Source organism: Lemur catta, chromosome 1 (genome assembly GCF_020740605.2).
Source record: "Lemur catta isolate mLemCat1 chromosome 1, mLemCat1.pri, whole genome shotgun sequence".
NCBI classification, from domain to species: Eukaryota; Metazoa; Chordata; class Mammalia; order Primates; family Lemuridae; genus Lemur; species Lemur catta.
The window spans coordinates 195,909,976-195,926,956 of NC_059128.1; positions in this window are offsets into that span (position 1 = coordinate 195,909,976).

The window sequence follows — 16,981 nt, forward strand, 5'->3', positions numbered from 1 at the left end:
ACTCTGGCCAGACCGGGCACGGTGGCTCCTGCCTGTAATCCTAGCACTCTGGGAGGCCGAGGTGGGAGGATTGCTTGAGCTCAGGAGTTCGAGACCAGCCTGAGCAAGAGTGAGACCGCATCTCTACTAAAAATAGAAAGAAATTAGCCAAACATCTAAAAATAGAAAAAATTAGCCAGGCATGGTGGCGCATGCCTGTAGTCCCAGCTACCCAGGAGGCTAAGGCAGGAGGATCGCTTGAGCCCAGGAGTTTGAGGTTGCTGTGAGCCAGGCTGATGCCACGGCACTCTAGCCCAGGCCAAGAGAGTGAGACTCTGTCTCAAATAAAAAAAAAACTCTGGCCAGTGATCTGCCTTTAGAAAGCCATCTCACTTCTGTGTATAGGGAAAGACGTGTGTGCTCTGTGTCCATCTCCTCACAAAGCTGCACAAACAGACGTGCATTAAGGGCATGGACATTAATGTGGTTGATAATTTTAATCAGGTGACATTTTTCAGCTAGCCAGTATTTCTCTATGGATGACACAGTGTGTAGACTCACATTCAGAAGTGACCTCCTTACCCGAGTAGTGAAACCAGAGAGTCCTCCAGCCGCTCTGTTGGTACATATACCATCACAAAATGACCAATTCAGTTTTCCTGATACATAATCATTCAAAGACTTGAATAGTTCTGCAGCTCTGGTGGTGGTTGGCAACAAAAGTGCACAAAACATATTCTCATGCACATCTTCCTGAAAAACATATCGCACAAAAACAAGCATTGTTGTCTTGTTCTCCACATTGGTAGACTTGTCAACCTGGATCGGGTACTACAGTGACTCACTAATCCTCTCTAACAATTGTGCCTCAATATCCTCTGCTATTTCATCAATTCATCTGGTTATGGTGCTAGCTGAAAGAGGAACATGTGCACCTTTTGAACTGTAAACTATCCTAATAGTTCATGGCAAATGTCCTTAGCACCAGGCAGGATTAACTCTTCACCCTTCATAGGAAAGGGCTTCTCAGCTTTAGCAACGTGATTAGCCACTAAGAATGATGCTCTCAGTGCAGACGAAGTGGTGGTCTTCAATAATTGCTTCTGTTCTTTGTGTTCATGTTTTTTACGTTTTGAAAAACTCTAAAGGCTTGTCTTTTAATGCAGGGTGTTTATTCTTCATGTGTCAAGCAGTATTGAAGATTTCAAAGATGAAGCTTTGTTTGCTTGCCTGCCGCCCGCCTCCTGCTGTGCGGGCCATTTCCTAATGGGTCGTGGATGGGTACTGGTCCATGGCCCAGGGATCGGGGGACGTAGGTGCTCTTTGGTTTAGAGGGGAACATATGTTTTCCAAAGGGCAGACTCCTGAAGTATTCCCAAAGAGATCATAACTACTTATATTTAGGTTTTGAAATCATGGGAACTGTACAGTGCACCTATCTGTAGACAGGATCTCCTGGGAAGAAGAGATAACTGCATAAAACATACCAGTTTTACTAACCTTGGGATTTCTCTGCCTCTTGTTATACCAGTATCAACTTGTACAATTTCCTTTATCCTATAATTGGAAAGGGACCACAGAGGACCATAACCATGTCTCCCATCTTCTTCAAATCCCTTCCAATGATCAGGAGGATGAAGCCATAAAATAGAAAACATTTACTTCCAGGCACTGCCTTCATTCAATCTTAATAAGAAACTGTTACCAGGCACAAGTCATGCTGTTATTAATTTCAAATTAAAATTTACACTATGTATGACCTCTTTAAATCAGTTATTTTCCAATTCATTTATTTTGGCTGTAATTATGACTGATTGCTCAGTTCTTATTGGAATAGCTATGTGTGGTTTAATTTTAGTTGAAGCTTTTACAGTAGTAACTAGGGATTATTTTCCACATAAATGTATAAGATACCTTTTTTTTTTTTTTTTTTACCTTATACTAGGAAGGTGACAGACTTGGACACCTGATGTATTTCTCCTTACTGCAGTGTGAAAAATAATTTGTCTTTTTATTCTGTGGCTATGTCTAGGCAGTTCCAACAAATTGAACTTTGTTTCATTTAAGAAAAAAAAGACACATATCAGCCATAAACTAGTTAATTTATTGATACTATATGTGTGTGTATACCTGCATTATGTGCATTCATACAGTTGCATATATAAACATGTCCAGATGTCAGAAGCAAAATATTCCTTGATAAGACCTTTAAAAAAAGCTATATCAAGGTCTGTGTTACATCCTCATTCTAAAAAAGCAGACCCCTCCCCCCTTTTTGTTTTTTGCACATTGAAACTAGAAAAAACTTCATTGATTGCTTTTATTATGTTAAAAGGCTTAGCCTCTCTATTTGACACTGTGTTCTATTTAAACCCATCCTTTATCATCTGACAGAAATCCATTTTAAATATTGTTTTGGAAGCCAGATTTCTAATGCTTTCTACTTCTGCTAGACCTTATTTTTGTGTGTATGATGTACTGCACAAAATTGTCTATTGATATGAAGCAGGCTGTGGAACGATTTTTCAGCTTTGATCACTAGAATGCATCGATTTTTAACAAGCCCTCGGTGTGGCAGCCGTTGCTGATGTTGTGTGTCTAACAACTTCATTGAAGGGCTGCGTTTGATTTGCTGTTGCTAAGTGCTCTCTTTCAGTGAGCTTGTCTGTGAAGACTTCCTCAACCAACTGAAGGTCGTTTATTGGGTTAGAAAATGCTGTTAAATGTTATTTACTGATTAAAATATAATTATAGGCAGTCTCCATTACACAGAATCATCAATTTGCCATTAGTGCTACTTGATGTAAGCTTTGAAAATGCTAATGAAACTCAAAACTAGCTTTCCAACTGAACATGCTAATTACAGTAAAAAGGTATTTGTTCACTTTGAATGTGCAAGGTTAGTGACCAAATCTATTGTGATGTTACTTTCTCTTAGTGCTTACTGCTTACTACTTTTTGTGTTCAACCAATAGGCTAGATTATAAGGCATTGTTGTCGTCACAGAAGAACCATGCCATTGGAAGTCTCAAGAACTTCCAGCATCCTAACATAATTAGAAACATGAAATCATAACACCACTGACTATTTATGTCCCACTTGTAAGCCACACCATGGATGAATATGCTATGGTGGACAAGTAACTAATGCCAATCGCTTCCTGAACATAGCAATATAATTTTTTAAATCTATAATAGGATTGTCAGCCCCTCCTCCTTTAATTCTTATTTGATTTCTACCATCAATTAACAAGGCAAACCGGGTAAAATGTCAATACAGACAGTTTTTTTAAAAAAGGAATTTTCATTAATATTACTGCAAGTTTTATTCAGTAATAAAAAGTATTTTATACTAATTTTTCTTTTAATCTCTGTTATGAATTTAATGCATTAAAGGACTTACATGTATGAGTATATATATGTAGCATTAGCTCTTCGGAGCATGGAAAGAGTTTGTATTTTTTAAAAAGTTTTTGGCCTAGTTGTCAGATACCTTAGCATTACCCTTTTCTTGTTGGATTCCACTAAGAATATAATGTCCTTTAAATACATTCACAACATGACCTCAGAATATGAATGATTTTTTCTTTTCATTAAAAAACATGGTTTAACTTTTTTCATTAATCTAGAGATTTTCATTTTGACCCAAGATTGACGATTTAAGAGTATTCTTGACAGCTGTGACTGTCAGAAACAGAACAGAATAAATGATTAAACTGGGTAAATCCAGAAAAACCAACCTGCCAGAGCAAAGAAAAAAGTTATATTTCTGGTTTTAGAAATAAATATGTCAAACTAATATAATTGCATTTGTCCTGAGCCCACTTTGCTGAGAGGATTAAGTTCTAGCTGCTTATCAGCCACTTTAATGCCATTCAAGGATTCAGATCAGAGAGGGAACAAACATTCTCTAGTTTCACAAGCATTGATCCACACAAAGATTCACTCTCCTATTAAAACAGTTTAAGTTACAGCACTAATGGAAAGAAACCAAGATCATAATAAACTTTAAGTTTTGTTTTATAGGCAAACAAAATATGAATGGGAGCCAGACAATGGCAAAATTGCTTGTAACTTCATATTTACCTTTTTCCTTCCTGTCTTCTTTGCATGTGCTTCTTGTTCTGTACATTAAATTGACAGAATAGTCCAAAAATTTTGGGTTTTTCTCTTAGATATATAATGAAGCACCAAATGTGGTAGATACCCCAAAACACTATTTGTTAATAATATTTTTCTTGTCAACTCTCATTTGGCTCTCTGTTAAGAAAGGTGATCAAAAGAAACAATTCAATGAGTTTCTGTGTTTATTGTTTCCTTGGTGGTCTCTGGGTTTCTGTGTTCTTTTGGAAACTCATTTATATTTCATTCTTACACATGTAAATATAGAGCAAAAACTTTAAGGGCTGATAAAGAGACACAGAGTGGACTGTATGTTTTTATCTGTGTTTGTTCTTCAAATTAGCAGGCATAAGAGACCCCCAATGGTCTGATTCCAGCCTGCCTGTTCTGAATGAAGCTTTGCTCAGACCCAGAACCATAAATTGGCAGCGTTTACCCATGTAGTTGTTCACTATATGAGAACCCTTTATTAAGACCTCTTGGTCTTCCCTTATTTATTCACCACATCACAGATGCTTAATGATATAAAATTTGCCACATTTTAGGGTACAATTATACACTTCCCTTAAGTCCTTTCTTTTCCCTTCATTCTTCTTTGGGAGAGAAAAAATACTTTGTCCCAATTGCCACATGTTTATTTTCTTGAATAATTTTTTCAGAAAACACCCAAAGTTTCTATTGCTTTTCTAAAATGGCAATTCTATCCACCTCTCTGAAAACATGTTAGAATAAAAGATGCCTGACAGTTGATTAGGAAAGTGACATATTTTACTTCTTTTCAGATGAAACCTTCTAAAAACGTATTTACTTATCGGGGCAGTGACAGCCCCTGTCTAACAAAAATAATTGATATCCTTTCTGGTTATTGTAGAAGAGGAATGATGAAACAAGAGAGACCTTTCTCGTACCTTCAGAGATAAATAAACTAGAAGAAACATATTGTCATTAAATTAAGGTTTTCTTTTGGGCACAACTGGCCACTGACATATTCTTGTATATTTGTAGTAACTCTTTGTCTTACTGGGGGTTAGTGTGATATTTTCAAATATTTCTGCCATGGAAACATTCGTATACCGCCTTTGAGGTAGGATAAAAAATAACTAAAAATAAATAAGTTTATACATCACTGTGTATTCCTAAAATATCATAAAAGTGAAATGCAGGGAAACTTCAGTACTTCAGATTAATATACACAGAAGTCTTTTCTAAATGGATGTTTATTCATTTTTGAATAAATTTTGAGCTGGAATGCAGGTTCCCATGTTCGTAAGCTAAGTGACCACAAGAAAGCCTGCTGCACCTTTTGGGATTTTTCCTTTTGACATATGTAAAATAGATAAGGCTGTAGTGGCCATTTATTTGAAGTCATGAACAAGAAATTACATAAATATCATTATTATGGGATACATTTAAAGAAATGAATGTGGTTTTGATACTTATCTGTACAGAGAACAGAATTAAAAAAAATTTTTGAGAGAGGATCTGTCTGTTCTGCTTTAAGAAACAAAACCTTCTTGTTATTAGTATATCAATGATTTATTTTCAGAGGGCCAAACAAGTCAAAATTATTTTTTAAAACACCATCATTTTCCCAGAAATATTTACAACATTCATTTCTTAAAGATTTTGTTATAAATCTTTTTTTCTTAGCACTTTAACCCCATCTATATCAAACTATCACCTGCAGATGTATTAATGTAAATGTTTTCTTGACTTTTGAAATACCATCATAGGTCAGTGTTGCTCACTTTAAAACTTGGTAGAGTGAGGTTATTCACTGTACTAGAAACTATGATTAATTCATGGCAAACCTGGGAACCAGGAACTGAGCTACTCTGCCAAATTCCATATTTTTCAGGCCCTATAGAATATCCTTGTTTTTATACTAAAACATTCTACTATACATGAATCAGTATGTGGCTGATGCTATCAGATCAGAACATAGTTGTGGGGCATCTGTAGAAGTCATGCTTTGTTGACCTAATGGAATCTCTGTCTTCAGAGAAGTAGAAAATTGGTTGTTTCTGCAGGTTATAAAGTTCCAAGCCATTGCTTGCCACCTGAGAGCATTAATTCCATTATATTGGTTGTTTTCATAGTTAAGGAGTAGCTTGTCAGAGTGCTAACTGTCCATGTCTCTTCTCTAAGCCATTAGGTAATAAATTAGACATAATGTGTGATTTTTATGTTTTTTTTTAAATAATGAGAGATATTATGTTAAATCCTGTGCACACAAATGTTCTTCAGCCATCTCATATAATCTCATGTTTTCTGACCTATGAAAACTACAAAAATTCCTTTTCAGGGGAGACTCCATTTTGCCACTAGATTTATCAGCTTTCTCCTTTAAGAATGTTTGATTTTAGGGAATCATAGATAGGTTTTTTGGACGTGATTAGATACATATTTTTTTAATCTAACTTTGAGTTTTTTTATTCCTAAATAGCAGTCCAATTTTTAATGAATCCTGACAGATCAAGAATTTTGCTAAAATTTTATATTGTTATTAACTAAAAAAAAATTAATGAGCTTTATACTTTGGAAAAAGGAGAGCTTTATTTCTCACAAAGGGTAGCAACCTGCTGGGTGGCCATTTTAACAGGTTGGGAAGCCAAGCCCCGGCCAGAAGCCAGGCACACATGCTTCAAAGAAGAGACAAAAGGGACCAGGATTTTATACTGAGTGGGGTAGTCAAATATACATATTTGACAAGGTATAGGAGGATTCATGAATATTTATGAAGGGAAGTCATATGCATATAATTGTGCTTTACCTCTCTCATCCCATCATGGCTGCAAACTCAGTTTTAAGGTGTTTCTGAGGCCCTCTTGGCTGACAGGGGTCTATTTAGTTAGCAGAGGGCTTATGATTTTATTTTTAGCTCACATTATGCTAATAATTTTTCCATTGATATCCCTTATAATCTTGAAGGTTAATATTATAAATCATAAAAAATTAAAACATTCAGTTCTGACACTGATTTTAAGATATAATGGGTTAAAATGTTTCATATTTTTCAGCATATTATAATCTTTATAATACATGGCTATATTATTTAGTACTGTTTGTCTCATTTGTGAATTGAGGAAACTGAAGTGAGGAGGTTGACTTGACCAATGAAAGGTCATGTAACTAGTTAATGGTAAAACAAAGCACACGTGGTTGAATGCTATGATCACTGTTATATACTGACAGTAATACATAGTTCCTATTTAAGAGTGGTTTTTATCTAATAAATCAAAATTTCTTCTTTAACAATTGTGGCATTTATTGTTTCCTGATGACTGAATGATTCATGCCACTGAAAAATTTTGCAAATAATATCCATCCAGCCTACCAGATTTTCAGATTTGGAATATACCCTGTTGCAGGTATAGGCATTCTTTGTTACTACATGAAAAGATGTGAATAGGACTTCTTCTTGAACCACAACAACAAATTCTAATTGAAATGTTAGATAACTAAATACAAAGACAATGCTATTCATTGTACCAGAGCAAATTCTAAGGCATCCACTATGTACATAGTGGATATACATACCAGTCACAATTTACTACATGTTTTTTTCTTTCTTCCTTAGAAGAACAATGTAATTTATATCATTGCAGATTCTTAAAATAAATTCTTGAAAAAGCCACACAGTTTCCAACCAAACTTTCACCAATCTTTTGCATCCCCCTTATTTTGGTGGAGAATCAAAAAACAGAAACTGTGTTCCCAGTGGCGAAGCCACAACGAAGGCTTTATATAGAAGCCAAAGTTAAAATGATGCCAGCAGGCAGATGGAAACCAAGTCTGAATGAGGAAATTCTGAGCCAGGCCTCTTGCTGTGGCTTTAATGTAGCCTAATTGTGTCCCGATTTCGCTGTCCTTATTACTGGGATTCTAGTTATTTATGAATTGAATTCCCATGTAGTTATCTGACTGTTATTGTAAAATGCCACATGATATTTTGTGCTAAGTCAATAAATGCCTCGTGCCAGCACTGTATTTATTTTGGGTTTGTAATCTCTGTGCTTTTACCCTTTTTCTGACATTTTCCCAGTCTCTCCCTGCAAATCAGATGGCCATGAAGCAGAGCCTCCTTTCAGCAATTGACAGTCGGCTGCTGCAGGCCTAACCACCAATTCACACCCCAGGGGACTGTCCACCCCAGGAAAAGATTTGCTATCAGTCATCTCACACTTTGGTTAGTTTAAAAATTACTCCCAGCATTTAGACTTCTTGCAGGTAATTCTTAGAGAAACCTGAAGAAATATTGGTCGTTTGAAGTGTAAGCTTAAAAATAAAGAGAAACCATAAAGCAGGAACATTTGAATTGGAGAAATAGAGGGGACTTCAAGAAGTCACTGGACACATTTTCTAATACAGTGTGTTTCAAAGTCTTTTGAACAAGATACAAAATAAGAAATACAGTTTACAGTGTGATTTATTATATTCATATATACACTATAATTGAAACCAAAGTTATATAAAACAATTCTTACCCTTATTATATAACATTGGCAAAGCATATTAAAAAGTTAAAAATATTAATATGATTCTTACATGTGATGGTTATCTTATGTTTTGACTTGACCTGGTTAAGGAATGCCCAGGTAGCTGGTAAAACAGCATGTCTGTGAGGGTGTTTCTGGAAGCTAGTAGCATTTGAATCAGTAGACTACTCAACAGATTCAAGAATATCACTGCTCTCACCAATGTAGGTGGGAATCATTCAGCCAATCTATTGAGAGAAAAGATAGAAAAAAAAGGCAGAGGACAGGTAGATTCTCTCTCTTTCCCTCTCTCCTTGAGGTGAAATATCCATCTTCTCCTGCCCTTGGACAACAGAGTACCGGCTTCTCATGCCTTCAGACTCTGGCGCTTGTACAAGTGCCTCCACCCTCTCCCTTACACTCCTCCATTCTCAAGCTTTTGGCCTTGGACCGAATTACACCACCAGCTTTCCTGATTCTCCAGGTTGCAGATGGCATATTGTGGGACTTCTCAGGCTCCATAATCTCATGAGTCAATCCCACTATAAATCTCCTCTTATATGTGCCTATATATATATTACTGGTCATGTTTTTCTAGAATACCCTGACTAATATATCCTATAAAAATAAAATGAACACATATCAAAGATTTTATTCAAGTTACTAATAAGGGATCCAATAAGATGTTAAGATTAATTATAATAAAAGGTTATTTGAGCCGGCATGGTGGCTCGTGCCTGTAATCCTAGCACTGCGGGAGGCTGAGGCAGGAGGATCACTTGAGGCCAGGCATTCAGGATCAGCCTGGGCAATATAGCGAGACCCTGTCTCTACAGAAAAATAAAAAAAATTAGCCCAGTGCAGGACTCAGGAGGCTGAGGCAAGAGGATCTCTTGAATCCAAGAGTTTGAGATTGCAGTGAGCTACGTTTGCACCACTGCACTTTAGCCTGGGTGACAAGGTGAGACTCTGTCTCAAAAAGGAAAAAGGTTGTTTGAGGGGGCTGAGTATTTATTAACATAAGTAATTAATAAAGACATGTTAAAATCACTAGGTTAGATATAAAATTGATTAATGTGCTAAAGGAAATCAATCATAACTGTTAGGGTTATATATTTTTTTTTTTTTGAGACAGAGTGTCGCTGTGTTGCCCAGGCTAGAATGAGTGCCATGGCATCAGTCTAGCTCACAGCAACCTCAAACTCCTGGGCTTAAGCGATCCTACTGCCTCAGCCTCCCCAGTAGCTGGGACCACAGGCATGCGCCACCATGCCCGGCTAATTTTTTCTATATATATATTTTAGTTGACCAGATAATTTCTTTCTATTTTTAGTAGAGACGGGGTCTCGCTCTTGCTGAGGCTGGTCTTGAACTCCTGACCTCGAGCAATCCACCCGCCTCTGCCTCCCAGAGTGCTAGGATTACAGGCGTGAGCCACCGCGCCCTGCCAGGGTTATATTTTTTACTGGACTGAAATAATTTACATCTCTACTACATGGAAATCTACAATTTAATATGGAATTTCACGTATTCACTCTTTATTAGTAATAAATCAAACTAAGTTAATTTCCCTAAATAATTTTTGGTTGGGTCAGTAACAGGCCATATGGAAGATATATTGCCCAACTTTAGTACTTATTTCCTCCAAAGTTGGTTAATTTTTCTTACTAGAATGCACTCTGATATTTTCTATTATATTCTATCATATTCTATTCTATTTTTTGAAATGCTAATACAGCTTATTTAATTACTTTCATAAGCCACAGTAGGTTATGACCCAGTTTAAATTATACTACTCTAGTATAAAAATATGATGTCCCCAAATGCTGCCAGACAGAGGCAAGTTTCTTTCTCTATCTTATGAATAAAAAAAACTAACAAGAAGGAGGAGGAGTGAGGAAAGAGGAAGAGCAAGGAGAGAAAAACACCTCAGTAATCTATCTTTAGGGATGTCAGCATTCTTTAAAGTGATAAGACTGTCTTTATAAAAGTCATAATTCTTTTCTCTCATAAAAACAAATTTTGCTTAAGGTGCAACATAGGCTCTTTATTTCCTTATTAGAGTGGAATGTAGACAATTTTGTACAGTTTTTACAGCTATGGCAGAAGATGTTATCTAGAACTAGTATCTCATTTTACAGGTGAGGAAACTGTGATTCAAAACTAAGACAACTTTCTCCATCACTCAACAATTCCATGGGGAAGCCCCAGTGTATAACTATGCATGAAGAGAACAGTCCCTGGACTGAGGAGGGTGTGAGCTTCAGCTGTAAGCGACAGTCACCACATAGGACCCTCAGGAAAAGCATTTGTCTTCCTGGTCTGAATTGCCTTATTTCTAAAATGGGGAGAAAGCTATTGTAAGGATCAAAAGATGGATTCTATGTGAATGTCTTTACAAAACAGAAAAGTACTTTGAAAATATAAAGCAGTTGTAATTATTCCTGACACTTTTCCAGTGCACATTTTTCCAGCCCCTGGTACTTTGTAATAATACGTAAAATCTAAATGTTGAACTATTTGCACATACTTGGAAGTAATTGAGATCATGTATATAATGTCTAGGTAAGTCTAGTTAATTTTTAAGTGCATTCTCTCTTCTACATACAGTTCTATATTAAAATATACAAAGATGTGATAGCTATTATTGCTAATAGATCATCACTATAAAATACTCTAAAATTTCCAAGTTAAAGAGCACCATTCTGATAAAATGTACTATTATTATATAAGGTTTTCCACCTGTGGAGGCTTCTAATTATGCTTTCCATGCATAAAAAATGCAACTAGAAAAACTGATAAATGGCCAACAGCTACTTCCCTGCTGATTACACAAAATTTCATTATAGTAGAACATTTAACAATTTAATTCCGAGCTCTCTCAGGAATAGTCTGTAAAATGTTTTGCTTAGGTCTCTTTTTAAGCACTGAATTCTCAGCTTAAATAAAAAGTACATTGAGACTTTGCCATAAGCAAAGTTAAATCATTAAGTCACAAAAGATGAGCTTGAATATGATAGGTAAATACAGAAGAAATAAACAGAACCAAAACATACCCAAATATTTTCTTCTCTCCTCATTTAGAAAGACAATAATTATTGAGGTGGAAATGAGGTAGTTTTATTGCAAAAACTATTCCCCTAATTCCTAAGATAATGAGTTTTTAAATTCCCTATAAAGTAAGAAAAAAATATTCTAGGCTTATTTATGCCTTTTACAAAGTGCTTCAGACAGTTACAGTAATGGGCTTCTTGAGTTTTCCCTTTTTCCATGCCCCAACTTCCTTCCCTGATTCTTCTGATTACATAAGAAGAAAAAGAACACTTAAGCACTGATCTGTCTATAGTATTATACTTGCTGCTTCACCACTGGACATGTGCTACTCTGCTGTTTTTTAACTGAAAAAGCAGACCCCAGATGGATGGCTGTGGGACCTCTGCAGGCATCTGAGACAGAGTCAGCATCTGAGAACCAGCAACAGTGGAGCCTAGGCTAGCATGCCAAAGAATGTTTATTCCCAGCTTTGCAGTGTGAACGCAAAAGGCTTATATGCCGCTAAAATCTCAGGAATCTTCCCTTGGTTTCTCCATTCTGTGACTTTAGCATACAGCATTTTGCATGCCATTTCCTGTTGCTTTATTCTGGACATCCTTATTCTCTTCTCTTGCAAGAATGCTGGAGGAAGATCAGTTACTTCACTTACACCTGACAATACTTCCTTCTTTAACTCCTGCTAAGATACTCTGGGCCCTTTGCTACTGACTCCTTCTCAGTGACACTCCTGCTGTCCTTGTTACCCATGCTCCAGCCACAGAACACACCACACACTTTCCTCCTTATGCAAATGGAGGCATTTGGTGTAGGGGAGATCATGGGGATAGAAAAAGCTCAACCTGTGCCTGGATGCTGGTGCTTACTAGCTGCATGACCTTAACAGGTTTACTCACTTTTTGGCATCCTTCTCTTTAAAATAGAGATAAAACCTCATGGGACTTGTGGGACTAAATGCCTTCTACCCACACCTGCGCATTGCTCAAAAGCTCCTTTTGCAAGGCCTCTGACAAATGTACTTCTCAACTCCCAGTGCCCCTGGAATTTACGTCTACTTTCCTTTCTCTTGTCTCCATTTTTTTCCTATTAAGTTAACACCTCCCATTTGGGAAATCAGACTTAGAGTTTGGGGGAAGAGGAAGAAGCTGAAGAAAGATAAAGACAGTGAAGCCCTGGGAGACTGAGGAAATTTAAACATTTCTTTTTGTCCTGCTTCATAAACACATAGTAGCCATATAGTTACTTTTACCTCTAACACCTCCTTTATCCTTCATTCCCTACATCCAGTAATAGTGCAGTGTTACTCTGTTGAAAGCCCAACCCAGATTTTATTTCTTTACTGAAGTTTTATTTTGTTACCGTAACTAGAAGTAACTTCTCTCACCCCAAACTTCCATAATGTTTTCTTTTTTAAAAAAAATTAATTCTATTTTATTTTCTAACATGACAGATAAAATTGTATGTATTTACTATATACTACATAATGTTTTGAAGTATATATACACTGTGAAATTACTAAATCTGGCTAATTAACATGTATCAGCTTACATAGTTATCATGTTTGCAATAACACTTTATATCCAGTCTCTTAGTGTTTTTCAAGAATATCATTTGTTATTATATTAACTATAGTCATCATATTGTACAATAGATCTCTTGAATTTATTCCTCCTGTCTAACTGAAATTTTGTATCCTTTAACCAACATCTCCCCAACCCCACCAATCCCAGTCTGTTACCAAAAACTCAGCCACTTGTCCATGAGGCCAAATCAGAACAAGAACATATGGTTTGGGGAGGAAGGAAAGAGACTTTACTTTGCCATCAAAGGAGGAAAAATGGTAGACCTTCTCTCAAAATCCAAATTTCCTAAACATAGGCAGAAATACAGAGCTTTTAAAGGGAGGGTTCTCAGCTTCAGGCAATTACTGTGGTTAACTATTCTAATCATCCCATCTCTGCTAAAGGCAAAGCCTGTGAATGCCACCAGCTGCTCACCTCAGGGGAGCTGGTGCCACCTGAGAGTTTTAAGGAAAGACTTAATGTGCCTCAGGGCTGCAGGCCAGCCTGCAGTTCCCAAAAAGAGTAGGGGAAGTTTTAAAGAGATTTTTTTTCTTCCAGGCCATTCCCTATTACAAGTCCACCTCCCCAGTCTCTGGTAACCACCATTTTATTCTGTACTTCTATGAGATCAACATTTTTTTAAGATTTTAAGTGATATCATGTGGGTATTTATCTTTCTGTGGTTGGCTTATTTCATTTAACATAATATCCTACAGGTTTATCCATATTGTTTTAAGGCTGAATGATATTCCATTGTTATATATACCACATTTTTTTTATCCATTCATCCATTGATGGACACTTAGGTTGATTCCATATCTTGGCTGTTGTGAATAATACTGCAATAAACATTGGGGGTACAGATATCTCTTTGACATACTGATTTTGTTCCCTTTGGATATATGCCCAGTAGGAAATTCCTAGATCATATTATAATTCTATTTTAATTTTTTGAAAAAACTTCCATATGGTTGTCAATAATTGCTGTACTAATTTACATTCCCACTAACATGTTTGAGGATTCCCTTTTCTCTACATTCTTAAGAAAATTTATCTTTTGTCTTTTTGATAATAGTCATTCTAACAGATATGAGGTGATATCTCATTGTGGTTTTGATTTGTATTTCTCTAATAATTAGAGCTGTTGAGCATTTTTTCATATACCTGTTGGCTATTTGTATGTTTTCTTTTAAGAAATGTCTAGTCAGGTCCTGTGCCTATTTTTAATTGTATTAGTTGTTTTCTTGCTATTGAATTTAATTCCTTATATATTTTGAATATTAAGTCCTTATCAAATATATAGTTTGCAAATATTTTCTCCCACTCCATAGGTTGTCCCTTTACTCTGTTGATTATATCCATGATTGTACAGAAGCTTTTTAGTTCAATGTAATCCCATTTGTCCATTTTTGCTTTTGTTGCCTGTGGTTTCAGGGTCTTATCCAAAATGTCATTGGCAAGACCAATGTCATAGAACTTTTCCCTTTATTTTCTTCTAGTAGTTTCCTAGTTTCGGGTCTTACATTTTAGTCTTTAATACACTTTGAGTTGATTTTTTTATTGGTGTGAGATAAGAGTATAATTTCATTCTTTGCATGTTTTGTGGATATCCAGTTTTCCCAGCACTATTCATTAAAGAGGCTGTCCTTTCCCCATTGTGTATTCTTGGTATCTTTGTCAAAAATCAGTTGAATGTAAATGGGTTTCTTTCTGGGCTCTGCATTTTGTTCCAGTAGTCTATGTGTCTGTTTTCATGACAGTACCATGCTGTTTTGGTTACTATAATTTTGCAGTATATTTAGAAGTTACGTGGTATGATGCTGCCAGCTTTGCTTTTTTTTGCTCTAGAAATTGTTCTGAGTATTTGGGGCCTTTTGTCAATCTACACAAATTTTAAGACATGGAGTTTTAAAATGTTATTTATTTGTTTATTTATTTATTTATGTTTATTGTCTTGATTATTTTCCACATTTTAAGATAGGTACATGTTCCAAGTTTCTTGTTTGTTTAATTGATCTTTAAAACTGTACCTCTCCCAGGTGTTTTGTAGCATGAGAATTAGACAAATAATTGTACTTAATTGGTTGAATTATGGTCTATAAATAGAAATGTAAGATTTAATTAACTATTATGGATGTGCAGTATTCTGATAGTATTACTATTCTACCATCACTGAATATTGTACAAGGAAATAATTTCTGAAAGATGTTCTTTTTTTGCCTGTGTTGATTCTTTTCTTGCTATTGAAGTTGCCCATTGAGCCAATAATTTAGCAATGTAAGAGGTGATTATTTTTCATAGATAATTTTCCTGCATTCACTGGTTGGTAGCAGTTCCAAAAATTGACCTGGGCAGGATTCAAACCAGGAACCTTATGGAAAAAGTGGTGATACTGTCACTGAATTTGTGAATCCCCTCATCTTTTAGTTTGGAAATTTCAAATGAAGATTTTTTTTTCACACTTCACATACACTGTTTTTAAAGTTAGAGCAGACCCCCAAAATCTGACCTTTTTTGAAGTTTTAGAGATTGAATAAAATGAAGCCAGTAACTGATTTCATTTCAGCTGAATTTCCCACAGGAGGGCTGAGGATAGTTGTGTATCATATTTTATGTCATTTGATGAGAATGAATCCATGATAATCTATGGTTTAAAGCAAGATAAATTTCCCTATGATGGCAATTGGGTCTTGTGTTAAAATCTGATACTTTGCTCTAGGTCACTGCTTTATTTCTTAAAGACTTTTGGTGAATTGCCTTTGTAAAACACTAAGAACACATCTGTAAGTTTTAATTTCTTTTTTTCTTATTTATTTATTTTATTGTAATTTTATTTTTTTGAAACAGAGTCTTGCTCTGTTGCCCAGGCTAGAGTGCTGTGGTGTCAGTCTAGCTCACAGCAACCTCAAACTCCTGGGCTCAAGTTATCCTCCTGTTTCAGCCTCCTGAGTAGCTGGGACTACAGACACGTGCCCTTACACCCAGCTGCCCAGCTAATTTTTTCTATTTTTAGTTGCCCAGCTAATTTTTTTCCTATTTTTTAGTAGAGATGGTGTCTGGCTCTTGCTCAGGCTTGTCTCAAACTCCTGACTTCAAGCTATCCTCCCACCGCAGCCTCCCAGAGTGCTAGGATTACAGGCGGGAGACACCATGCCCAGCCTGTAAGTTTTAATTTCTTGATGACCAAAATGACAGTGTGCCCTGTATTTATGGAGAAGAGAGTTATGCTTGGTGAGAAAATGGATATATATTTTTAAAATTAAAATATGACTCGATTATCTAGGGGATAAGCCAATAAATGCCTTTGTATTGCTATAATTGCTTCCATTTGCAAATTACGATTTTGCAAACAAAACTCACTTGTTACTTTCTAATTACCATTAACTTTGGACAAGGAAATGCATATGTATGCCCCAAGGGAAAAAAAATGGAAAGCATGTCTTTCCTTCACATCTATCTCTGTCTCTGCATAAATTTGTGATTTCATTATGATTATTCTTTAAGGGAAGGCAAAGGATGAGTGACTTTCCTTGTAACACAAAACATTCTGATTTAATTGTTTTTAATAGTTGACTCTGATTTCTGACTTCAGTTGTGTTCTTCCTGACAAGCCCCTATTTCCTGATTCCCTCTCCTTCCCGCCCTGTAGCTTGACAGGAAGACATTAAAAGACTAATCAAAAACTGCCTTGTGCCTCTAACACTCTTCATTTTACCTTAACAGTTACTCACTATTTATTTGTCAAATGAGATCTTAATTTCCCCTTTTATGCAAGACTTGGCATGTGGCA